Consider the following 25941-nt stretch of genomic DNA (forward strand, 5'->3'; position numbering starts at 1 on the left):
TGCATTTGTGTCCATGTTCTTGTAGAAGGTAGAGAATCTCTGGGTGCTTGAGGATGGCAGTGCACCCTGCTCTGCTCCGGTTCCCATCTCTCCTTGCAGCTCTAAATGGCAGGCAATTGGGAAAAAATAAAGGCATTAGAGACCATCCGTCACGATGGACACCCCTGCCCAGGTTTCGGCCACACTCTCGAATCCTTAACTTTCTGTGTCTTCGTAGAAGGTAGAGAATCTCTGGATTTCTGGCTGAGGATGGCACTGTGCCATGGTCTGCTCCTCTCCTTTTCAGGGTCTGTGGCTGTATGAGAGAGAATAAAACCAATGGGGCATGCACCCTGACTCACCACGGACCACCCCTGCCCAGGTCTCTGCCACACTCTTGAATCCCTAACTTTGTGTCCATGTTCTTGTAGAAGGTAGAGAATCTCTGGGTGCTTGAGGATGGCAGTGCACCCTGCTCTGCTCTGGTTCCCATCTCTCCTTGCAGCTCTAAATGGCAGGCAATTGGGAAAAAATAAAGGCATTAGAGACCATCCGTCACGATGGACACCCGTGCCCAGGTTTCAGCCACCCTCTTGAATCGTTAACTTTCTGTGTCTTCGTAAAAGGTAGAGAATCTCTGGATTTCTGGCTGAGGATGGCACTGTGCCATGGTCTGCTCCTCTCCTTTTTGGGGCCTGTGGCTGTATGAGAGAGAATAAAAATAATGGGGCATGCACCCTGAGTCACCACGGACCACCCCTGCCCAGGTCTCTGCCACACTCTTGAATCCTTGCATTTGTGTCCATGTTCTTGTAGAAGGTAGAGAATCTCTGGGTGCTTGAGGATGGCAGTGCACCCTGCTCTGCTCCGGTTCCCATCTCTCCTTGCAGCTCTAAATGGCAGGCAATTGGGAAAAAATAAAGGCATTAGAGACCATCTGTCACGAAGGACACCCCTGCTCAGGTTTCAGCCACACTCTTGAATCCTTAACTTTCTGTGTCTTCGTAGAAGGTAGAGAATCTCTGGATTTCTGGCTGAGGATGGCACTGTGCCATGGTCTGCTCCTCTCCTTTTCAGGGTCTGTGGCTGTATGAGAGAGAATAAAACCAATGGGGCATGCACCCTGACTCACCACGGACCACCCCTGCCCAGGTCTCTGCCACACTCTTGAATCCCTAACTTTGTGTCCATGTTCTTGTAGAAGGTAGAGAATCTCTGGGTGCTTGAGGATGGCAGTGCACCCTGCTCTGCTCTGGTTCCCATCTCTCCTTGCAGCTCTAAATGGCAGGCAATTGGGAAAAAATAAAGGCATTAGAGACCATCCGTCACGATGGACACCCGTGCCCAGGTTTCAGCCACCCTCTTGAATCGTTAACTTTCTGTGTCTTCGTAAAAGGTAGAGAATCTCTGGATTTCTGGCTGAGGATGGCACTGTGCCATGGTCTGCTCCTCTCCTTTTTGGGGCCTGTGGCTGTATGAGAGAGAATAAAAATAATGGGGCATGCACCCTGAGTCACCACGGACCACCCCTGCCCAGGTCTCTGCCACACTCTTGAATCCTTGCATTTGTGTCCATGTTCTTGTAGAAGGTAGAGAATCTCTGGGTGCTTGAGGATGGCAGTGCACCCTGCTCTGCTCCGGTTCCCATCTCTCCTTGCAGCTCTAAATGGCAGGCAATTGGGAAAAAATAAAGGCATTAGAGACCATCTGTCACGAAGGACACCCCTGCTCAGGTTTCAGCCACACTCTTGAATCCTTAACTTTCTGTGTCTTCGTAGAAGGTAGAGAATCTCTGGATTTCTGGCTGAGGATGGCACTGTGCCATGGTCTGCTCCTCTCCTTTTTGGGGCCTGTGGCTGTATGAGAGAGAATAAAACCAATGGGGCATGCACCCTGACTCACCACGGACCACCCCTGCCCAGGTCTCTGCCACACTCTTGATTCCTTGCATTTGTGTCCATGTTCTTGTAGAAGGTAGAGAATCTCTGGGTGCTTGAGGATGGCAGTGCACCCTGCTCTGCTCCGGTTCCCATCTCTCCTTGCAGCTCTAAATGGCAGGCAATTGGGAAAAAATAAAGGCATTAGAGACCATCCGTCACGAAGGACACCCCTGCCCAGGTCTCTGCCACACTCTTGAATCCTTAACTTTCTCTGTCTTTGTAGAAGGAAGAGAATCTCTGGATTTCTGGCTGAGGATGGCACTGTGCCATGGTCTGCTCCTCGCCTTTTCGGGGCCTGTGGCTGTATGAGAGAGAATAAAACCAATGGGGCATGCACCCTGACTCACCACGGACCACCCCTGCCCAGGTCTCTGCCACACTCTTGAATCCCTAACTTTGTGTCCATGTTCTTGTAGAAGGTAGAGAATCTCTGGGTGCTTGAGGATGGCAGTGCACCCTGCTCTGCTCCGGTTCCCATCTCTCCTTGCAGCTCTAAATGGCAGGCAATTGGGAAAAAATAAAGGCATTAGAGACCATCCGTCACGATGGACACCCCTGCCCAGGTTTCGGCCACACTCTTGAATCCTTAACTTTCTGTGTCTTCGTAGAAGGTAGAGAATCTCTGGATTTCTGGCTGAGGATGGCACTGTGCCATGGTCTGCTCCTCTCCTTTTCAGGGTCTGTGGCTGTATGAGAGAGAATAAAACCAATGGGGCATGCACCCTGACTCACCACGGACCACCCCTGCCCAGGTCTCTGCCACACTCTTGAATCCTTGCCTTTGTGTCCATGTTCTTGTAGAAGGTAGAGAATCTCTGGGTGCTTGAGGATGGCAGTGCACCCTGCTCTGCTCCGGTTCCCATCTCTCCTTGCAGCTCTAAATGGCAGGCAATTGGGAAAAAATAAAGGCATTAGAGACCATCCGTCACGATGGACACCCGTGCCCAGGTTTCAGCCACACTCTTGAATCCTTAACTTTCTGTGTCTTCGTAAAAGGTAGAGAAGCTCTGGATTTCTGGCTGAGGATGGCACTGTGCCATGGTCTGCTCCTCTCCTTTTTGGGGCCTGTGGCTGTATGAGAGAGAATAAAAACAATGGGGCATCCACCCTGACTCACCACGGACCACCCCTGCCCAGGTCTCCGCCACACTCTTGAATCCCTAACTTTGCGTCCATGTTCTTGTAGAAGGTAGAGAATCTCTGGGTGCTTGAGGATGGCAGTGCACCCTGCTCTGCTCCGGTTCCCATCTCTCCTTGCAGCTCTAAATGGCAGGCAATTGGGAAAAAATAAAGGCATTAGAGACCATCCGTCACGATGGACACCCCTGCCCAGGTTTCGGCCACACTCTTGAATCCTTAACTTTCTGTGTCTTCGTAAAAGGTAGAGAATCTCTGGATTTCTGGCTGAGGATGGCACTGTGCCATGGTCTGCTCCTCTCCTTTTCGGGGCCTGTGGCTGTATGAGAGAGAATAAAACCAATGGGGCATGCACCCTGACTCACCACGGACCACCCCTGCCCAGGTCTCTGCCACACTCTTGAATCCTTGCCTTTGTGTCCATGTTCTTGTAGAAGGTAGAGAATCTCTGGGTGCTTGAGGATGGCAGTGCACCCTGCTCTGCTCCGGTTCCCATCTCTCCTTGCAGCTCTAAATGGCAGGCAATTGGGAAAAAATAAAGGCATTAGAGACCATCCGTCACGATGGACACCCCTGCTCAGGTTTCCGCCACCCTCTTGAATCGTTAACTTTCTGTGTCTTCGTAAAAGGTAGAGAAGCTCTGGATTTCTGGCTGAGGATGGCACTGTGCCATGGTCTGCTCCTCTCCTTTTCGGGGCCTGTGGCTGTATGAGAGAGAATAAAACCAATGGGGCATGCACCCTGACTCACCACGGACCACCCCTGCCCAGGTCTCTGCTACACTCTTGAATCCTTGCATTTGTGTCCATGTTCTTGTAGAAGGTAGAGAATCTCTGGGTGCTTGAGGATGGCAGTGCACCCTGCTCTGCTCCGGTTCCCATCTCTCCTTGCAGCTCTAAATGGCAGGCAATTGGGAAAAAATAAAGGCATTAGAGACCATCCGTCACGATGGACACCCCTGCCCAGGTTTCGGCCACACTCTCGAATCCTTAACTTTCTGTGTCTTCGTAGAAGGTAGAGAATCTCTGGATTTCTGGCTGAGGATGGCACTGTGCCATGGTCTGCTCCTCTCCTTTTCAGGGTCTGTGGCTGTATGAGAGAGAATAAAACCAATGGGGCATGCACCCTGACTCACCACGGACCACCCCTGCCCAGGTCTCTGCCACACTCTTGAATCCCTAACTTTGTGTCCATGTTCTTGTAGAAGGTAGAGAATCTCTGGGTGCTTGAGGATGGCAGTGCACCCTGCTCTGCTCTGGTTCCCATCTCTCCTTGCAGCTCTAAATGGCAGGCAATTGGGAAAAAATAAAGGCATTAGAGACCATCCGTCACGATGGACACCCGTGCCCAGGTTTCAGCCACCCTCTTGAATCGTTAACTTTCTGTGTCTTCGTAAAAGGTAGAGAATCTCTGGATTTCTGGCTGAGGATGGCACTGTGCCATGGTCTGCTCCTCTCCTTTTTGGGGCCTGTGGCTGTATGAGAGAGAATAAAAATAATGGGGCATGCACCCTGAGTCACCACGGACCACCCCTGCCCAGGTCTCTGCCACACTCTTGAATCCTTGCATTTGTGTCCATGTTCTTGTAGAAGGTAGAGAATCTCTGGGTGCTTGAGGATGGCAGTGCACCCTGCTCTGCTCCGGTTCCCATCTCTCCTTGCAGCTCTAAATGGCAGGCAATTGGGAAAAAATAAAGGCATTAGAGACCATCTGTCACGAAGGACACCCCTGCTCAGGTTTCAGCCACACTCTTGAATCCTTAACTTTCTGTGTCTTCGTAGAAGGTAGAGAATCTCTGGATTTCTGGCTGAGGATGGCACTGTGCCATGGTCTGCTCCTCTCCTTTTTGGGGCCTGTGGCTGTATGAGAGAGAATAAAACCAATGGGGCATGCACCCTGACTCACCACGGACCACCCCTGCCCAGGTCTCTGCCACACTCTTGATTCCTTGCATTTGTGTCCATGTTCTTGTAGAAGGTAGAGAATCTCTGGGTGCTTGAGGATGGCAGTGCACCCTGCTCTGCTCCGGTTCCCATCTCTCCTTGCAGCTCTAAATGGCAGGCAATTGGGAAAAAATAAAGGCATTAGAGACCATCCGTCACGAAGGACACCCCTGCCCAGGTCTCTGCCACACTCTTGAATCCTTAACTTTCTCTGTCTTTGTAGAAGGAAGAGAATCTCTGGATTTCTGGCTGAGGATGGCACTGTGCCATGGTCTGCTCCTCTCCTTTTCGGGGCCTGTGGCTGTATGAGAGAGAATAAAACCAATGGGGCATGCACCCTGACTCACCACGGACCACCCCTGCCCATGTCTCTGCCACACTCTTGAATCCCTAACTTTGTGTCCATGTTCTTGTAGAAGGTAGAGAATCTCTGGGTGCTTGAGGATGGCAGTGCACCCTGCTCTGCTCCGGTTCCCATCTCTCCTTGCAGCTCTAAATGGCAGGCAATTGGGAAAAAATAAAGGCATTAGAGACCATCCGTCACGATGGACACCCCTGCCCAGGTTTCGGCCACACTCTTGAATCCTTAACTTTCTGTGTCTTCGTAGAAGGTAGAGAATCTCTGGATTTCTGGCTGAGGATGGCACTGTGCCATGGTCTGCTCCTCTCCTTTTCAGGGTCTGTGGCTGTATGAGAGAGAATAAAACCAATGGGGCATGCACCCTGACTCACCACGGACCACCCCTGCCCAGGTCTCTGCCACACTCTTGAATCCCTAACTTTGCGTCCATGTTCTTGTAGAAGGTAGAGAATCTCTGGGTGCTTGAGGATGGCAGTGCACCCTGCTCTGCTCCGGTTCCCATCTCTCCTTGCAGCTCTAAATGGCAGGCAATTGGGAAAAAATAAAGGCATTAGAGACCATCCGTCACGAAGGACACCCCTGCCCAGTTTTCGGCCACCCTCTTGAATCATTAACTTTCTGTGTCTTCGTAGAAGGTAGAGAATCTCTGGATTTCTGGCTGAGGATGGCACTGTGCCATGGTCTGCTCCTCTCCTTTTTGGGGCCTGTGGCTGTATGAGAGAGAATAAAAACAATGGGGCATGCACCCTGACTCACCACGGACCACCCCTGCCCAGGTCTCTGCCACACTCTTGAATCCTTGCATTTGTGTCCATGTTCTTGTAGAAGGTAGAGAATCTCTGGGTGCTTGAGGATGGCAGTGCACCCTGCTCTGCTCTGGTTCCCATCTCTCCTTGCAGCTCTAAATGGCAGGCAATTGGGAAAAAATAAAGGCATTAGAGACCATCCGTCACGATGGACACCCGTGCCCAGGTTTCGGCCACCCTCTTGAATCCTTAACTTTCTGTGTCTTCGTAGAAGGTAGAGAATCTCTGGATTTCTGGCTGAGGATGGCACTGTGCCATGGTCTGCTCCTCTCCTTTTTGGGGCCTGTGGCTGTATGAGAGAGAATAAAACCAATGGGGCATGCACCCTGACTCACCACGGACCACCCCTGCCCAGGTCTCTGCCACACTCTGGAATCCCTAACTTTGTGTCCATGTTCTTGTAGAAGGTAGAGAATCTCTGGGTGCTTGAGGATGGCAGTGCACCCTGCTCTGCTCCGCTTCCCATCTCTCCTTGCAGCTCTAAATGGCAGGCAATTGGGAAAAAATAAAGGCATTAGAGACCATCCGTCACGATGGACACCCGTGCCCAGGTTTCAGCCACACTCTTGAATCCTTAACTTTCTGTGTCTTCGTAAAAGGTAGAGAAGCTCTGGATTTCTGGCTGAGGATGGCACTGTGCCATGGTCTGCTCCTCTCCTTTTTGGGGCCTGTGGCTGTATGAGAGAGAATAAAAACAATGGGGCATGCACCGTGACTCACCACGGACCACCCCTGCCCAGGTCTCTGCCACACTCTTGAATCCTTGCCTTTGTGTCCATGTTCTTCTAGAAGGTAGAGAATCTCTGGGTGCTTGAGGACGGCAGTGCACCCTCCTCTGCTCCGCTTCCCATCTGTCCTTGCAGCTCTAAATGTCAGGCAATTTGGAAAAAATAAAGGCATTAGAGACCATCCGTCACGATGGACACCCGTGCCCAGGTTTCAGCCACCCTCTTGAATCGTTAACTTTCTGTGTCTTCGTAAAAGGTAGAGAAGCTCTGGATTTCTGGCTGAGGATGGCACTGTGCCATGGTCTGCTCCTCTCCTTTTTGGGGCCTGTGGCTGTATGAGAGAGAATAAAAACAATGGGGCATGCACCCTGACTCACCACGGACCACCCCTGCCCAGGTCTCCGCCACACTCTTGAATCCCTAACTTTGCGTCCATGTTCTTGTAGAAGGTAGAGAATCTCTGGGTGCTTGAGGATGGCAGTGCACCCTGCTCTGCTCCGGTTCCCATCTCTCCTTGCAGCTCTAAATGGCAGGCAATTGGGAAAAAATAAAGGCATTAGAGACCATCCGTCACGAAGGACACCCCTGCCCAGTTTTCGGCCACCCTCTTGAATCATTAACTTTCTGTGTCTTCGTAGAAGGTAGAGAATCTCTGGATTTCTGGCTGAGGATGGCACTGTGCCATGGTCTGCTCCTCTCCTTTTTGGGGCCTGTGGCTGTATGAGAGAGAATAAAAACAATGGGGCATGCACCCTGACTCACCACGGACCACCCCTGCCCAGGTCTCTGCCACACTCTTGAATCCTTGCATTTGTGTCCATGTTCTTGTAGAAGGTAGAGAATCTCTGGGTGCTTGAGGATGGCAGTGCACCCTGCTCTGCTCTGGTTCCCATCTCTCCTTGCAGCTCTAAATGGCAGGCAATTGGGAAAAAATAAAGGCATTAGAGACCATCCGTCACGATGGACACCCGTGCCCAGGTTTCGGCCACCCTCTTGAATCCTTAACTTTCTGTGTCTTCGTAGAAGGTAGAGAATCTCTGGATTTCTGGCTGAGGATGGCACTGTGCCATGGTCTGCTCCTCTCCTTTTTGGGGCCTGTGGCTGTATGAGAGAGAATAAAACCAATGGGGCATGCACCCTGACTCACCACGGACCACCCCTGCCCAGGTCTCTGCCACACTCTGGAATCCCTAACTTTGTGTCCATGTTCTTGTAGAAGGTAGAGAATCTCTGGGTGCTTGAGGATGGCAGTGCACCCTGCTCTGCTCCGCTTCCCATCTCTCCTTGCAGCTCTAAATGGCAGGCAATTGGGAAAAAATAAAGGCATTAGAGACCATCCGTCACGATGGACACCCGTGCCCAGGTTTCAGCCACACTCTTGAATCCTTAACTTTCTGTGTCTTCGTAAAAGGTAGAGAAGCTCTGGATTTCTGGCTGAGGATGGCACTGTGCCATGGTCTGCTCCTCTCCTTTTTGGGGCCTGTGGCTGTATGAGAGAGAATAAAAACAATGGGGCATGCACCCTGACTCACCACGGACCACCCCTGCCCAGGTCTCTGCCACACTCTTGAATCCTTAACTTTCTCTGTCTTTGTAGAAGGAAGAGAAGCTCTGGATTTCTGGCTGAGGATGGCACTGTGCCATGGTCTGCTCTTCTCCTTTTTGGGGCCTGTGGCTGTATGAGAGAGAATAAAAACAATGGGGCATGCACCCTGACTCACCACGGACCACCCCTGCCCAGGTCTCTGCCACACTCTTGATTCCTTGCATTTGTGTCCATGTTCTTGTAGAAGGTAGAGAATCTCTGGGTGCTTGAGGATGGCAGTGCACCCTGCTCTGCTCCGGTTCCCATCTCTCCTTGCAGCTCTAAATGGCAGGCAATTGGGAAAAAATAAAGGCATTAGAGACCATCCTTCACGAAGGACACCCGTGCCCAGGTTTCGGCCACCCTCTTGAATCCTTAACTTTCTGTGTCTTCGTAGAAGGTAGAGAATCTCTGGATTTCTGGCTGAGGATGGCACTGTGCCATGGTCTGCTCCTCTCCTTTTCGGGGCCTGTGGCTGTATGAGAGAGAATAAAACCAATGGGGCATGCACCCTGACTCACCACGGACCACCCCTGCCCAGGTCTCTGCCACACTCTTGAATCCTTAACTTTCTCTGTCTTTGTAGAAGGAAGAGAAGCTCTGGATTTCTGGCTGAGGATGGCACTGTGCCATGGTCTGCTCTTCTCCTTTTTGGGGCCTGTGGCTGTATGAGAGAGAATAAAACCAATGGGGCATGCACCCTGACTCACCACGGACCACCCCTGCCCAGGTCTCTGCCACACTCTTGAATCCTTGCATTTGTGTCCATGTTCTTGTAGAAGGTAGAGAATCTCTGGGTGCTTGAGGATGGCAGTGCACCCTGCTCTGCTCCGGTTCCCATCTCTCCTTGCAGCTCTAAATGGCAGGCAATTGGGAAAAAATAAAGGCATTAGAGACCATCCGTCACGAAGAACACCCGTGCCCAGGTTTCGGCCACCCTCTTGAATCCTTAACTTTGTGTGTCTTCGTAGAAGGTAGAGAATCTCTGGATTTCTGGCTGAGGATGGCACTGTGCCATGGTCTGCTCCTCTCCTTTTTGGGGCCTGTGGCTGTATGAGAGAGAATAAAAACAATGGGGCATGCACCCTGACTCACCACGGACCACCCCTGCCCAGGTCTCCGCCACACTCTTGAATCCCTAACTTTGCGTCCATGTTCTTGTAGAAGGTAGAGAATCTCTGGGTGCTTGAGGATGGCAGTGCACCCTGCTCTGCTCCGGTTCCCATCTCTCCTTGCAGCTCTAAATGGCAGGCAATTGGGAAAAAATAAAGGCATTAGAGACCATCCGTCACGAAGGACACCCCTGCCCAGGTCTCTGCCACACTCTTGAATCCTTAACTTTCTCTGTCTTTGTAGAAGGAAGAGAATCTCTGGATTTCTGGCTGAGGATGGCACTGTGCCATGGTCTGCTCCTCTCCTTTTCGGGGCCTGTGGCTGTATGAGAGAGAATAAAACCAATGGGGCATGCACCCTGACTCACCACGGACCACCCCTGCCCAGGTCTCTGCCACACTCTTGAATCCCTAACTTTGTGTCCATGTTCTTGTAGAAGGTAGAGAATCTCTGGGTGCTTGAGGATGGCAGTGCACCCTGCTCTGCTCCGGTTCCCATCTCTCCTTGCAGCTCTAAATGGCAGGCAATTGGGAAAAAATAAAGGCATTAGAGACCATCCGTCACGATGGACACCCCTGCCCAGGTTTCGGCCACACTCTTGAATCCTTAACTTTCTGTGTCTTCGTAGAAGGTAGAGAATCTCTGGATTTCTGGCTGAGGATGGCACTGTGCCATGGTCTGCTCCTCTCCTTTTCAGGGTCTGTGGCTGTATGAGAGAGAATAAAACCAATGGGGCATGCACCCTGACTCACCACGGACCACCCCTGCCCAGGTCTCTGCCACACTCTTGAATCCTTGCCTTTGTGTCCATGTTCTTGTAGAAGGTAGAGAATCTCTGGGTGCTTGAGGATGGCAGTGCACCCTGCTCTGCTCCGGTTCCCATCTCTCCTTGCAGCTCTAAATGGCAGGCAATTGGGAAAAAATAAAGGCATTAGAGACCATCCGTCACGATGGACACCCGTGCCCAGGTTTCAGCCACACTCTTGAATCCTTAACTTTCTGTGTCTTCGTAAAAGGTAGAGAAGCTCTGGATTTCTGGCTGAGGATGGCACTGTGCCATGGTCTGCTCCTCTCCTTTTTGGGGCCTGTGGCTGTATGAGAGAGAATAAAAACAATGGGGCATCCACCCTGACTCACCACGGACCACCCCTGCCCAGGTCTCCGCCACACTCTTGAATCCCTAACTTTGCGTCCATGTTCTTGTAGAAGGTAGAGAATCTCTGGGTGCTTGAGGATGGCAGTGCACCCTGCTCTGCTCCGGTTCCCATCTCTCCTTGCAGCTCTAAATGGCAGGCAATTGGGAAAAAATAAAGGCATTAGAGACCATCCGTCACGATGGACACCCCTGCCCAGGTTTCGGCCACACTCTTGAATCCTTAACTTTCTGTGTCTTCGTAAAAGGTAGAGAATCTCTGGATTTCTGGCTGAGGATGGCACTGTGCCATGGTCTGCTCCTCTCCTTTTCGGGGCCTGTGGCTGTATGAGAGAGAATAAAACCAATGGGGCATGCACCCTGACTCACCACGGACCACCCCTGCCCAGGTCTCTGCCACACTCTTGAATCCTTGCCTTTGTGTCCATGTTCTTGTAGAAGGTAGAGAATCTCTGGGTGCTTGAGGATGGCAGTGCACCCTGCTCTGCTCCGGTTCCCATCTCTCCTTGCAGCTCTAAATGGCAGGCAATTGGGAAAAAATAAAGGCATTAGAGACCATCCGTCACGATGGACACCCCTGCTCAGGTTTCCGCCACCCTCTTGAATCGTTAACTTTCTGTGTCTTCGTAAAAGGTAGAGAAGCTCTGGATTTCTGGCTGAGGATGGCACTGTGCCATGGTCTGCTCCTCTCCTTTTCGGGGCCTGTGGCTGTATGAGAGAGAATAAAACCAATGGGGCATGCACCCTGACTCACCACGGACCACCCCTGCCCAGGTCTCTGCTACACTCTTGAATCCTTGCATTTGTGTCCATGTTCTTGTAGAAGGTAGAGAATCTCTGGGTGCTTGAGGATGGCAGTGCACCCTGCTCTGCTCCGGTTCCCATCTCTCCTTGCAGCTCTAAATGGCAGGCAATTGGGAAAAAATAAAGGCATTAGAGACCATCCGTCACGATGGACACCCCTGCCCAGGTTTCGGCCACACTCTCGAATCCTTAACTTTCTGTGTCTTCGTAGAAGGTAGAGAATCTCTGGATTTCTGGCTGAGGATGGCACTGTGCCATGGTCTGCTCCTCTCCTTTTCAGGGTCTGTGGCTGTATGAGAGAGAATAAAACCAATGGGGCATGCACCCTGACTCACCACGGACCACCCCTGCCCAGGTCTCTGCCACACTCTTGAATCCCTAACTTTGTGTCCATGTTCTTGTAGAAGGTAGAGAATCTCTGGGTGCTTGAGGATGGCAGTGCACCCTGCTCTGCTCTGGTTCCCATCTCTCCTTGCAGCTCTAAATGGCAGGCAATTGGGAAAAAATAAAGGCATTAGAGACCATCCGTCACGATGGACACCCGTGCCCAGGTTTCAGCCACCCTCTTGAATCGTTAACTTTCTGTGTCTTCGTAAAAGGTAGAGAATCTCTGGATTTCTGGCTGAGGATGGCACTGTGCCATGGTCTGCTCCTCTCCTTTTTGGGGCCTGTGGCTGTATGAGAGAGAATAAAAATAATGGGGCATGCACCCTGAGTCACCACGGACCACCCCTGCCCAGGTCTCTGCCACACTCTTGAATCCTTGCATTTGTGTCCATGTTCTTGTAGAAGGTAGAGAATCTCTGGGTGCTTGAGGATGGCAGTGCACCCTGCTCTGCTCCGGTTCCCATCTCTCCTTGCAGCTCTAAATGGCAGGCAATTGGGAAAAAATAAAGGCATTAGAGACCATCTGTCACGAAGGACACCCCTGCTCAGGTTTCAGCCACACTCTTGAATCCTTAACTTTCTGTGTCTTCGTAGAAGGTAGAGAATCTCTGGATTTCTGGCTGAGGATGGCACTGTGCCATGGTCTGCTCCTCTCCTTTTTGGGGCCTGTGGCTGTATGAGAGAGAATAAAACCAATGGGGCATGCACCCTGACTCACCACGGACCACCCCTGCCCAGGTCTCTGCCACACTCTTGATTCCTTGCATTTGTGTCCATGTTCTTGTAGAAGGTAGAGAATCTCTGGGTGCTTGAGGATGGCAGTGCACCCTGCTCTGCTCCGGTTCCCATCTCTCCTTGCAGCTCTAAATGGCAGGCAATTGGGCAAAAATAAAGGCATTAGAGACCATCCGTCACGAAGGACACCCCTGCCCAGGTCTCTGCCACACTCTTGAATCCTTAACTTTCTCTGTCTTTGTAGAAGGAAGAGAATCTCTGGATTTCTGGCTGAGGATGGCACTGTGCCATGGTCTGCTCCTCTCCTTTTCGGGGCCTGTGGCTGTATGAGAGAGAATAAAACCAATGGGGCATGCACCCTGACTCACCACGGACCACCCCTGCCCATGTCTCTGCCACACTCTTGAATCCCTAACTTTGTGTCCATGTTCTTGTAGAAGGTAGAGAATCTCTGGGTGCTTGAGGATGGCAGTGCACCCTGCTCTGCTCCGGTTCCCATCTCTCCTTGCAGCTCTAAATGGCAGGCAATTGGGAAAAAATAAAGGCATTAGAGACCATCCGTCACGATGGACACCCCTGCCCAGGTTTCGGCCACACTCTTGAATCCTTAACTTTCTGTGTCTTCGTAGAAGGTAGAGAATCTCTGGATTTCTGGCTGAGGATGGCACTGTGCCATGGTCTGCTCCTCTCCTTTTCAGGGTCTGTGGCTGTATGAGAGAGAATAAAACCAATGGGGCATGCACCCTGACTCACCACGGACCACCCCTGCCCAGGTCTCTGCCACACTCTTGAATCCCTAACTTTGCGTCCATGTTCTTGTAGAAGGTAGAGAATCTCTGGGTGCTTGAGGATGGCAGTGCACCCTGCTCTGCTCCGGTTCCCATCTCTCCTTGCAGCTCTAAATGGCAGGCAATTGGGAAAAAATAAAGGCATTAGAGACCATCCGTCACGAAGGACACCCCTGCCCAGTTTTCGGCCACCCTCTTGAATCATTAACTTTCTGTGTCTTCGTAGAAGGTAGAGAATCTCTGGATTTCTGGCTGAGGATGGCACTGTGCCATGGTCTGCTCCTCTCCTTTTTGGGGCCTGTGGCTGTATGAGAGAGAATAAAACCAATGGGGCATGCACCCTGACTCACCACGGACCACCCCTGCCCAGGTCTCTGCCACACTCTGGAATCCCTAACTTTGTGTCCATGTTCTTGTAGAAGGTAGAGAATCTCTGGGTGCTTGAGGATGGCAGTGCACCCTGCTCTGCTCCGCTTCCCATCTCTCCTTGCAGCTCTAAATGGCAGGCAATTGGGAAAAAATAAAGGCATTAGAGACCATCCGTCACGATGGACACCCGTGCCCAGGTTTCAGCCACACTCTTGAATCCTTAACTTTCTGTGTCTTCGTAAAAGGTAGAGAAGCTCTGGATTTCTGGCTGAGGATGGCACTGTGCCATGGTCTGCTCCTCTCCTTTTTGGGGCCTGTGGCTGTATGAGAGAGAATAAAAACAATGGGGCATGCACCGTGACTCACCACGGACCACCCCTGCCCAGGTCTCTGCCACACTCTTGAATCCTTGCCTTTGTGTCCATGTTCTTCTAGAAGGTAGAGAATCTCTGGGTGCTTGAGGACGGCAGTGCACCCTCCTCTGCTCCGCTTCCCATCTGTCCTTGCAGCTCTAAATGTCAGGCAATTTGGAAAAAATAAAGGCATTAGAGACCATCCGTCACGATGGACACCCGTGCCCAGGTTTCAGCCACCCTCTTGAATCGTTAACTTTCTGTGTCTTCGTAAAAGGTAGAGAAGCTCTGGATTTCTGGCTGAGGATGGCACTGTGCCATGGTCTGCTCCTCTCCTTTTTGGGGCCTGTGGCTGTATGAGAGAGAATAAAAACAATGGGGCATGCACCCTGACTCACCACGGACCACCCCTGCCCAGGTCTCCGCCACACTCTTGAATCCCTAACTTTGCGTCCATGTTCTTGTAGAAGGTAGAGAATCTCTGGGTGCTTGAGGATGGCAGTGCACCCTGCTCTGCTCCGGTTCCCATCTCTCCTTGCAGCTCTAAATGGCAGGCAATTGGGAAAAAATAAAGGCATTAGAGACCATCCGTCACGAAGGACACCCCTGCCCAGTTTTCGGCCACCCTCTTGAATCATTAACTTTCTGTGTCTTCGTAGAAGGTAGAGAATCTCTGGATTTCTGGCTGAGGATGGCACTGTGCCATGGTCTGCTCCTCTCCTTTTTGGGGCCTGTGGCTGTATGAGAGAGAATAAAAACAATGGGGCATGCACCCTGACTCACCACGGACCACCCCTGCCCAGGTCTCTGCCACACTCTTGAATCCTTGCATTTGTGTCCATGTTCTTGTAGAAGGTAGAGAATCTCTGGGTGCTTGAGGATGGCAGTGCACCCTGCTCTGCTCTGGTTCCCATCTCTCCTTGCAGCTCTAAATGGCAGGCAATTGGGAAAAAATAAAGGCATTAGAGACCATCCGTCACGATGGACACCCGTGCCCAGGTTTCGGCCACCCTCTTGAATCCTTAACTTTCTGTGTCTTCGTAGAAGGTAGAGAATCTCTGGATTTCTGGCTGAGGATGGCACTGTGCCATGGTCTGCTCCTCTCCTTTTTGGGGCCTGTGGCTGTATGAGAGAGAATAAAACCAATGGGGCATGCACCCTGACTCACCACGGACCACCCCTGCCCAGGTCTCTGCCACACTCTGGAATCCCTAACTTTGTGTCCATGTTCTTGTAGAAGGTAGAGAATCTCTGGGTGCTTGAGGATGGCAGTGCACCCTGCTCTGCTCCGCTTCCCATCTCTCCTTGCAGCTCTAAATGGCAGGCAATTGGGAAAAAATAAAGGCATTAGAGACCATCCGTCACGATGGACACCCGTGCCCAGGTTTCAGCCACACTCTTGAATCCTTAACTTTCTGTGTCTTCGTAAAAGGTAGAGAAGCTCTGGATTTCTGGCTGAGGATGGCACTGTGCCATGGTCTGCTCCTCTCCTTTTTGGGGCCTGTGGCTGTATGAGAGAGAATAAAAACAATGGGGCATGCACCCTGACTCACCACGGACCACCCCTGCCCAGGTCTCTGCCACACTCTTGAATCCTTAACTTTCTCTGTCTTTGTAGAAGGAAGAGAAGCTCTGGATTTCTGGCTGAGGATGGCACTGTGCCATGGTCTGCTCTTCTCCTTTTTGGGGCCTGTGGCTGTATGAGAGAGAATAAAAACAATGGGGCATGCACCCTGACTCACCACGGACCACCCCTGCCCAGGTCTCTGCCACACTCTTGATTCCTTGCATTTGTGTCCATGTTCTTGTAGAAGGTAGAGAATCTCTGGGTGCTTGAGGATGGCAGTGCACCCTGCTCTGCTCCGGTTCCCATCTCTCCTTGCAGCTCTAAATGGCAGGCAATTGGGAAAAAATAAAGGCATTAGAGACCATCCTTCACGAAGGACACCCGTGCCCAGGTTTCGGCCACCCTCTTGAATCCTTAACTTTCTGTGTCTTCGTAGAAGGTAGAGAATCTCTGGATTTCTGGCTGAGGATGGCACTGTGCCATGGTCTGCTCCTCTCCTTTTCGGGGCCTGTGGCTGTATGAGAGAGAATAAAACCAATGGGGCATGCACCCTGACTCACCACGGACCACCCCTGCCCAGGTCTCTGCCACACTCTTGAATCCTTAACTTTCTCTGTCTTTGTAGAAGGAAGAGAAGCTCTGGATTTCTGGCTGAGGATGGCACTGTGCCATGGTCTGCTCTTCTCCTTTTTGGGGCCTGTGGCTGTATGAGAGAGAATAAAACCAATGGGGCATGCACCCTGACTCACCACGGACCACCCCTGCCCAGGTCTCTGCCACACTCTTGAATCCTTGCATTTGTGTCCATGTTCTTGTAGAAGGTAGAGAATCTCTGGGTGCTTGAGGATGGCAGTGCACCCTGCTCTGCTCCGGTTCCCATCTCTCCTTGCAGCTCTAAATGGCAGGCAATTGGGAAAAAATAAAGGCATTAGAGACCATCCGTCACGAAGAACACCCGTGCCCAGGTTTCGGCCACCCTCTTGAATCCTTAACTTTGTGTGTCTTCGTAGAAGGTAGAGAATCTCTGGATTTCTGGCTGAGGATGGCACTGTGCCATGGTCTGCTCCTCTCCTTTTTGGGGCCTGTGGCTGTATGAGAGAGAATAAAAACAATGGGGCATGCACCCTGACTCACCACGGACCACCCCTGCCCAGGTCTCCGCCACACTCTTGAATCCCTAACTTTGCGTCCATGTTCTTGTAGAAGGTAGAGAATCTCTGGGTGCTTGAGGATGGCAGTGCACCCTGCTCTGCTCCGGTTCCCATCTCTCCTTGCAGCTCTAAATGGCAGGCAATTGGGAAAAAATAAAGGCATTAGAGACCATCCGTCACGAAGGACACCCCTGCCCAGTTTTCGGCCACCCTCTTGAATCATTAACTTTCTGTGTCTTCGTAGAAGGTAGAGAATCTCTGGATTTCTGGCTGAGGATGGCACTGTGCCATGGTCTGCTCCTCTCCTTTTTGGGGCCTGTGGCTGTATGAGAGAGAATAAAAACAATGGGGCATGCACCCTGACTCACCACGGACCACCCCTGCCCAGGTCTCTGCCACACTCTTGAATCCTTGCATTTGTGTCCATGTTCTTGTAGAAGGTAGAGAATCTCTGGGTGCTTGAGGATGGCAGTGCACCCTGCCCTGCTCTGGTTCCCATCTCTCCTTGCAGCTCTAAATGGCAGGCAATTGGGAAAAAATAAAGGCATTAGAGACCATCCGTCACGATGGACACCCGTGCCCAGGTTTCGGCCACCCTCTTGAATCCTTAACTTTCTGTGTCTTCGTAGAAGGTAGAGAATCTCTGGATTTCTGGCTGAGGATGGCACTGTGCCATGGTCTGCTCCTCTCCTTTTTGGGGCCTGTGGCTGTATGAGAGAGAATAAAACCAATGGGGCATGCACCCTGACTCACCACGGACCACCCCTGCCCAGGTCTCTGCCACACTCTGGAATCCCTAACTTTGTGTCCATGTTCTTGTAGAAGGTAGAGAATCTCTGGGTGCTTGAGGATGGCAGTGCACCCTGCTCTGCTCCGCTTCCCATCTCTCCTTGCAGCTCTAAATGGCAGGCAATTGGGAAAAAATAAAGGCATTAGAGACCATCCGTCACGATGGACACCCGTGCCCAGGTTTCAGCCACACTCTTGAATCCTTAACTTTCTGTGTCTTCGTAAAAGGTAGAGAAGCTCTGGATTTCTGGCTGAGGATGGCACTGTGCCATGGTCTGCTCCTCTCCTTTTTGGGGCCTGTGGCTGTATGAGAGAGAATAAAAACAATGGGGCATGCACCGTGACTCACCACGGACCACCCCTGCCCAGGTCTCTGCCACACTCTTGAATCCTTGCCTTTGTGTCCATGTTCTTCTAGAAGGTAGAGAATCTCTGGGTGCTTGAGGACGGCAGTGCACCCTCCTCTGCTCCGCTTCCCATCTGTCCTTGCAGCTCTAAATGTCAGGCAATTTGGAAAAAATAAAGGCATTAGAGACCATCCGTCACGATGGACACCCGTGCCCAGGTTTCAGCCACCCTCTTGAATCGTTAACTTTCTGTGTCTTCGTAAAAGGTAGAGAAGCTCTGGATTTCTGGCTGAGGATGGCACTGTGCCATGGTCTGCTCCTCTCCTTTTTGGGGCCTGTGGCTGTATGAGAGAGAATAAAAACAATGGGGCATGCACCCTGACTCACCACGGACCACCCCTGCCCAGGTCTCCGCCACACTCTTGAATCCCTAACTTTGCGTCCATGTTCTTGTAGAAGGTAGAGAATCTCTGGGTGCTTGAGGATGGCAGTGCACCCTGCTCTGCTCCGGTTCCCATCTCTCCTTGCAGCTCTAAATGGCAGGCAATTGGGAAAAAATAAAGGCATTAGAGACCATCCGTCACGAAGGACACCCCTGCCCAGTTTTCGGCCACCCTCTTGAATCATTAACTTTCTGTGTCTTCGTAGAAGGTAGAGAATCTCTGGATTTCTGGCTGAGGATGGCACTGTGCCATGGTCTGCTCCTCTCCTTTTTGGGGCCTGTGGCTGTATGAGAGAGAATAAAAACAATGGGGCATGCACCCTGACTCACCACGGACCACCCCTGCCCAGGTCTCTGCCACACTCTTGAATCCTTGCATTTGTGTCCATGTTCTTGTAGAAGGTAGAGAATCTCTGGGTGCTTGAGGATGGCAGTGCACCCTGCTCTGCTCTGGTTCCCATCTCTCCTTGCAGCTCTAAATGGCAGGCAATTGGGAAAAAATAAAGGCATTAGAGACCATCCGTCACGATGGACACCCGTGCCCAGGTTTCGGCCACCCTCTTGAATCCTTAACTTTCTGTGTCTTCGTAGAAGGTAGAGAATCTCTGGATTTCTGGCTGAGGATGGCACTGTGCCATGGTCTGCTCCTCTCCTTTTTGGGGCCTGTGGCTGTATGAGAGAGAATAAAACCAATGGGGCATGCACCCTGACTCACCACGGACCACCCCTGCCCAGGTCTCTGCCACACTCTGGAATCCCTAACTTTGTGTCCATGTTCTTGTAGAAGGTAGAGAATCTCTGGGTGCTTGAGGATGGCAGTGCACCCTGCTCTGCTCCGCTTCCCATCTCTCCTTGCAGCTCTAAATGGCAGGCAATTGGGAAAAAATAAAGGCATTAGAGACCATCCGTCACGATGGACACCCGTGCCCAGGTTTCAGCCACACTCTTGAATCCTTAACTTTCTGTGTCTTCGTAAAAGGTAGAGAAGCTCTGGATTTCTGGCTGAGGATGGCACTGTGCCATGGTCTGCTCCTCTCCTTTTTGGGGCCTGTGGCTGTATGAGAGAGAATAAAAACAATGGGGCATGCACCGTGACTCACCACGGACCACCCCTGCCCAGGTCTCTGCCACACTCTTGAATCCTTAACTTTCTCTGTCTTTGTAGAAGGAAGAGAAGCTCTGGATTTCTGGCTGAGGATGGCACTGTGCCATGGTCTGCTCTTCTCCTTTTTGGGGCCTGTGGCTGTATGAGAGAGAATAAAAACAATGGGGCATGCACCCTGACTCACCACGGACCACCCCTGCCCAGGTCTCTGCCACACTCTTGAATCCTTGCATTTGTGTCCATGTTCTTGTAGAAGGTAGAGAATCTCTGGGTGCTTGAGGATGGCAGTGCACCCTGCTCTGCTCCGGTTCCCATCTCTCCTTGCAGCTCTAAATGGCAGGCAATTGGGAAAAAATAAAGGCATTAGAGACCATCCGTCACGATGGACACCCGTGCCCAGGTTTCGGCCACCCTCTTGAATCCTTAACATTCTGTGTCTTCGTAGAAGGTAGAGAATCTCTGGATTTCTGGCTGAGGATGGCACTGTGCCATGGTCTGCTCCTCTCCTTTTTGGGGCCTGTGGCTGTATGAGAGAGAATAAAAACAATGGGGCATGCACCCTGACTCACCACGGACCACCCCTGCCCAGGTCTCTGCCACACTCTTGAATCCTTGCATTTGTGTCCATGTTCTTGTAGAAGGTAGAGAATCTCTGGGTGCTTGAGGATGGCAGTGCACCCTGCTCTGCTCCGGTTCCCATCTCTCCTTGCAGCTCTAAATGGCAGGCAATTGGGAAAAAATAAAGGCATTAGAGACCATCCGTCACGATGGACACCCGTGCCCAGGTTTCGGCCACCCTCTTGAATCCTTAACATTCTGTGTCTTCGTAGAAGGTAGAGAATCTCTGGATTTCTGGCTGAGGATGGCACTGTGCCATGGTCTGCTCCTCTCCTTTTTGGGGCCTGTGGCTGTATGAGAGAGAATAAAAACAATGGGGCATGCACCCTGACTCACCACGGACCACCCCTGCCCAGGTCTCTGCCACACTCTTGAATCCTTGCATTTGTGTCCATGTTCTTGTAGAAGGTAGAGAATCTCTGGGTGCTTGAGGATGGCAGTGCACCCTGCTCTGCTCCGGTTCCCATCTCTCCTTGCAGCTCTAAATGGCAGGCAATTGGGAAAAAATAAAGGCATTAGAGACCATCTGTCACGAAGGACACCCCTGCTCAGGTTTCAGCCACACTCTTGAATCCTTAACTTTCTGTGTCTTCGTAGAAGGTAGAGAATCTCTGGATTTCTGGCTGAGGATGGCACTGTGCCATGGTCTGCTCCTCTCCTTTTTGGGGCCTGTGGCTGTATGAGAGAGAATAAAACCAATGGGGCATGCACCCTGACTCACCACGGACCACCCCTGCCCAGGTCTCTGCCACACTCTTGATTCCTTGCATTTGTGTCCATGTTCTTGTAGAAGGTAGAGAATCTCTGGGTGCTTGAGGATGGCAGTGCACCCTGCTCTGCTCCGGTTCCCATCTCTCCTTGCAGCTCTAAATGGCAGGCAATTGGGAAAAAATAAAGGCATTAGAGACCATCCGTCACGAAGGACACCCGTGCCCAGGTCTCTGCCACACTCTTGAATCCTTAACTTTCTCTGTCTTTGTAGAAGGTAGAGAATCTCTGGATTTCTGGCTGAGGATGGCACTGTGCCATGGTCTGCTCCTCTCCTTTTCGGGGCCTGTGGCTGTATGAGAGAGAATAAAACCAATGGGGCATGCACCCTGACTCACCACGGACCACCCCTGCCCAGGTCTCTGCCACACTCTTGAATCCTTGCCTTTGTGTCCATGTTCTTGTAGAAGGTAGAGAATCTCTGGGTGCTTGAGGATGGCAGTGCACCCTGCTCTTCTCCGGTTCCCATCTCTCCTTGCAGCTCTAAATGGCAGGCAATTGGGAAAAAATAAAGGCATTAGAGACCATCCGTCATGATGGACACCCCTGCTCAGGTTTCCGCCACCCTCTTGAATCGTTAACTTTCTGTGTCTTCGTAAAAGGTAGAGAAGCTCTGGATTTCTGGCTGAGGATGGCACTGTGCCATGGTCTGCTCCTCTCCTTTTCGGGGCCTGTGGCTGTATGAGAGAGAATAAAACCAATGGGGCATGCACCCTGACTCACCACGGACCACCCCTGCCCAGGTCTCTGCTACACTCTTGAATCCTTGCATTTGTGTCCATGTTCTTGTAGAAGGTAGAGAATCTCTGGGTGCTTGAGGATGGCAGTGCACCCTGCTCTGCTCCGGTTCCCATCTCTCCTTGCAGCTCTAAATGGCAGGCAATTGGGAAAAAATAAAGGCATTAGAGACCATCCGTCACGATGGACACCCCTGCCCAGGTTTCGGCCACACTCTCGAATCCTTAACTTTCTGTGTCTTCGTAGAAGGTAGAGAATCTCTGGATTTCTGGCTGAGGATGGCACTGTGCCATGGTCTGCTCCTCTCCTTTTCAGGGTCTGTGGCTGTATGAGAGAGAATAAAACCAATGGGGCATGCACCCTGACTCACCACGGACCACCCCTGCCCAGGTCTCTGCCACACTCTTGAATCCCTAACTTTGTGTCCATGTTCTTGTAGAAGGTAGAGAATCTCTGGGTGCTTGAGGATGGCAGTGCACCCTGCTGTGCTCTGGTTCCCATCTCTCCTTGCAGCTCTAAATGGCAGGCAATTGGGAAAAAATAAAGGCATTAGAGACCATCCGTCACGATGGACACCCGTGCCCAGGTTTCAGCCACCCTCTTGAATCGTTAACTTTCTGTGTCTTCGTAAAAGGTAGAGAATCTCTGGATTTCTGGCTGAGGATGGCACTGTGCCATGGTCTGCTCCTCTCCTTTTTGGGGCCTGTGGCTGTATGAGAGAGAATAAAAATAATGGGGCATGCACCCTGAGTCACCACGGACCACCCCTGCCCAGGTCTCTGCCACACTCTTGAATCCTTGCATTTGTGTCCATGTTCTTGTAGAAGGTAGAGAATCTCTGGGTGCTTGAGGATGGCAGTGCACCCTGCTCTGCTCCGGTTCCCATCTCTCCTTGCAGCTCTAAATGGCAGGCAATTGGGAAAAAATAAAGGCATTAGAGACCATCTGTCACGAAGGACACCCCTGCTCAGGTTTCAGCCACACTCTTGAATCCTTAACTTTCTGTGTCTTCGTAGAAGGTAGAGAATCTCTGGATTTCTGGCTGAGGATGGCACTGTGCCATGGTCTGCTCCTCTCCTTTTTGGGGCCTGTGGCTGTATGAGAGAGAATAAAACCAATGGGGCATGCACCCTGACTCACCACGGACCACCCCTGCCCAGGTCTCTGCCACACTCTTGAATCCTTGCATTTGTGTCCATGTTCTTGTAGAAGGTAGAGAATCTCTGGGTGCTTGAGGATGGCAGTGCACCCTGCTCTGCTCCGGTTCCCATCTCTCCTTGCAGCTCTAAATGGCAGGCAATTGGGAAAAAATAAAGGCATTAGAGACCATCCGTCACGAAGGACACCCCTGCCCAGGTCTCTGCCACACTCTTGAATCCTTAACTTTCTCTATCTTTGTAGAAGGAAGAGAATCTCTGGATTTCTGGCTGAGGATGGCACTGTGCCATGGTCTGCTCCTCTCCTTTTCGGGGCCTGTGGCTGTATGAGAGAGAATAAAACCAATGGGGCATGCACCCTGACTCACCACGGACCACCCCTGCCCATGTCTCTGCCACACTCTTGAATCCCTAACTTTGTGTCCATGTTCTTGTAGAAGGTAGAGAATCTCTGGGTGCTTGAGGATGGCAGTGCACCCTGCTCTGCTCCGGTTCCCATCTCTCCTTGCAGCTCTAAATGGCAGGCAATTGGGAAAAAATAAAGGCATTAGAGACCATCCGTCACGATGGACACCCCTGCCCAGGTTTCGGCCACACTCTTGAATCCTTAACTTTCTGTGTCTTCGTAGAAGGTAGAGAATCTCTGGATTTCTGGCTGAGGATGGCACTGTGCCATGGTCTGCTCCTCTCCTTTTCAGGGTCTGTGGCTGTATGAGAGAGAATAAAACCAATGGGGCATGCACCCTGACTCACCACGGACCACCCCTGCCCAGGTCTCTGCCACACTCTTGAATCCTTGCCTTTGTGTCCATGTTCTTGTAGAAGGTAGAGAATCTCTGGGTGCTTGAGGATGGCAGTGCACCCTGCTCTGCTCCGGTTCCCATCTCTCCTTGCAGCTCTAAATGGCAGGCAATTGGGAAAAAATAAAGGCATTAGAGACCATCCGTCACGATGGACACCCGTGCCCAGGTTTCAGCCACACTCTTGAATCCTTAACTTTCTGTGTCTTCGTAAAAGGTAGAGAAGCTCTGGATTTCTGGCTGAGGATGGCACTGTGCCATGGTCTGCTCCTCTCCTTTTTGGGGCCTGTGGCTGTATGAGAGAGAATAAAAACAATGGGGCATCCACCCTGACTCACCACGGACCACCCCTGCCCAGGTCTCCGCCACACTCTTGAATCCCTAACTTTGCGTCCATGTTCTTGTAGAAGGTAGAGAATCTCTGGGTGCTTGAGGATGGCAGTGCACCCTGCTCTGCTCCGGTTCCCATCTCTCCTTGCAGCTCTAAATGGCAGGCAATTGGGAAAAAATAAAGGCATTAGAGACCATCCGTCACGATGGACACCCCTGCCCAGGTTTTGGCCACACTCTTGAATCCTTAACTTTCTGTGTCTTCGTAGAAGGTAGAGAATCTCTGGATTTCTGGCTGAGGATGGCACTGTACCATGGTCTGCTCCTCTCCTTTTTGGGGCCTGTGGCTGTATGAGAGAGAATAAAACCAATGGGGCATGCACCCTGACTCACCACGGACCACCCCTGCCCAGGTCTCTGCCACACTCTTGAATCCTTGCATTTGTGTCCATGTTCTTGTAGAAGGTAGAGAATCTCTGGGTGCTTGAGGATGGCAGTGCACCCTGCTCTGCTCCGGTTCCCATCTCTCCTTGCAGCTCTAAATGGCAGGCAATTGGGAAAAAATAAAGGCATTAGAGAGCATCCGTCACGAAGAACACCCCTGCCCAGGTCTCTGCCACACTCTTGAATCCTTAACTTTCTCTGTCTTTGTAGAAGGAAGAGAAGCTCTGGATTTCTGGCTGAGGATGGCACTGTGCCATGGTCTGCTCCTCTCCTTTTCAGGGTCTGTGGCTGTATGAGAGAGAATAAAACCAATGGGGCATGCACCCTGACTCACCACGGAACACCCCTGCCCAGGTCTCTGCCACACTCTTGAATCCCTAACTTTGTGTCCATGTTCTTGTAGAAGGTAGAGAATCTCTGGGTGCTTGAGGATGGCAGTGCACCCTGCTCTGCTCCGGTTCCCATCTCTCCTTGCAGCTCTAAATGGCAGGCAATTGGGAAAAAATAAAGGCATTAGAGACCATCCGTCACGATGGACACCCCTGCCCAGGTTTCGGCCACACTCTTGAATCCTTAACTTTCTGTGTCTTCGTAAAAGGTAGAGAATCTCTGGATTTCTGGCTGAGGATGGCACTGTGCCATGGTCTGCTCCTCTCCTTTTTGGGGCCTGTGACTGTATGAGAGAGAATAAAAACAATGGGGCATGCACCCTGACTCACCACGGACCACCCCTGCCCAGGTCTCTGCCGCACTCTTGAATCCCTAACTTTGTGTCCATGTTCTTGTAGAAGGTAGAGAATCTCTGGGTGCTTGAGGATGGCAGTGCACCCTGCTCTGCTCCGGTTCCCATCTCTCCTTGCAGCTCTAAATGGCAGGCAATTGGGAAAAAATAAAGGCATTAGAGACCATCCTTCACGAAGGACACCCGTGCCCAGGTTTCGGCCACCCTCTTGAATCGTTAACTTTGTGTGTCTTCGTAGAAGGTAGAGAATCTCTGGATTTCTGGCTGAGGATGGCACTGTGCCATGGTCTGCTCCTCTCCTTTTCGGGGCCTGTGGCTGTATGAGAGAGAATAAAACCAATGGGGCATGCACCCTGACTCACCACGGACCACCCCTGCCCAGGTCTCTGCCACACTCTTGAATCCTTGCATTTGTGTCCATGTTCTTGTAGAAGGTAGAGAATCTCTGGGTGCTTGAGGATGGCAGTGCACCCTGCTCTGCTCCGGTTCCCATCTCTCCTTGCAGCTCTAAATGGCAGGCAATTGGGAAAAAATAAAGGCATTAGAGACCATCCGTCACGAAGAACACCCGTGCCCAGGTTTCGGCCACCCTCTTGAATCGTTAACTTTGTGTGTCTTCGTAGAAGGTAGAGAATCTCTGGATTTCTGGCTGAGGATGGCACTGTGCCATGGTCTGCTCCTCTCCTTTTTGGGGCCTGTGGCTGTATGAGAGAGAATAAAAACAATGGGGCATGCACCCTGACTCACCACGGACCACCCCTG

The sequence above is a fragment of the Numenius arquata genome, chromosome Z, assembly GCF_964106895.1.
Source record: "Numenius arquata chromosome Z, bNumArq3.hap1.1, whole genome shotgun sequence".
Classification (NCBI taxonomy): domain Eukaryota; kingdom Metazoa; phylum Chordata; class Aves; order Charadriiformes; family Scolopacidae; genus Numenius; species Numenius arquata.